Source organism: Octodon degus, unplaced genomic scaffold (assembly GCF_000260255.1).
Source record: "Octodon degus isolate 3935 unplaced genomic scaffold, OctDeg1.0 scaffold00279, whole genome shotgun sequence".
In the NCBI taxonomy this organism is placed as follows: Eukaryota; Metazoa; Chordata; class Mammalia; order Rodentia; family Octodontidae; genus Octodon; species Octodon degus.
Window position 1 is genome coordinate 786,563 of NW_004524855.1, and position 1,095 is coordinate 787,657.

A 1,095-nucleotide genomic window follows, 5' to 3' on the forward strand; every position below is an offset into this window, starting at 1 on the left:
TTATCTTTGACAAAGGAGCCAAATATGTTTACTTGAAGTAAGATAGCCTCTTTAATAAGCAGTGCTGGAGGGCCAGCCAGATAGCTCAGCAGATTAGCACCTGCTCAGGCAGAGTACAGGGTCCAGGGTTCGATCCCTGACACCACAAGCCATGCTGGCCCTGCCCCCGGGACACGCTGAGATGGTGCTTGAGACTGGGCACAGTGGCGTGTGCCTGTAATCCCAGTGCTTGGAAGGCTGAAAACAGGAGGATCACTATGAATCTGAGTTATAGAGTGAGGCCCTATATACCCTATACTAAACACCTAAAATAAATAAATAAAAAATAAACAAACAGTGCTGGAAAAACTGGCTTTCCATATGCAGAAGGCTAAAATTAACTGATGTCTATCACTATGCGCTAAACTAAAGTTAAAATGGATTAAATATTTAAATATCAGGCAGAAACACTAAGTCTTCTGGAGGAAACAGTAGGTAGAAATCTTTTTTTTTTCTTTTTTTTTGGGGGGGGTGCGGAACTGGGGATTGAACTCAGGCCCTTGCACTTGCCAGGGAAGTGCTTATTCTACTGAGCCATCTCCCCGGCCCCTAGAAATCTTAAAGATGCAGGGGTAGGGAAAGAGTTCATGAATGTAAACCAAACCACATGGGAAACACTTCAAAGAATCAGTAGCACAAATCTCAGCTTTTTGAAAAGTTTCTGCACATCAAAAGAAATCACCAATGAGCAAAAACAAAACCAAAAAGCTGGGAAAAAATTATAGCTGACTGTCCCACTGACAAAGGTCTTCTATCTAGAACATATAAAATTTTTAAAAAATCAGGCCCTCTAAACCCAACCCAAAACTAGGCATCTGATATAAATATACACTTCTCAGAGGAAGAAATACAAATAGCAAGTAAATATATGAAAAAATGTTCAACACCATTTGTCATTCAAGAAATGCAAATTAAAATAACACCAAGATTCCATCTTATGCCAGAAAGAATGGTTATCATCAAGAAGTCAGTCCATAACAAATGCTGGAGGGGCTGTGGAGAAAATGGAGCCTTTCTCCACTGTAGAGGAGAGTCCAACCACTATGCGAATCAGTG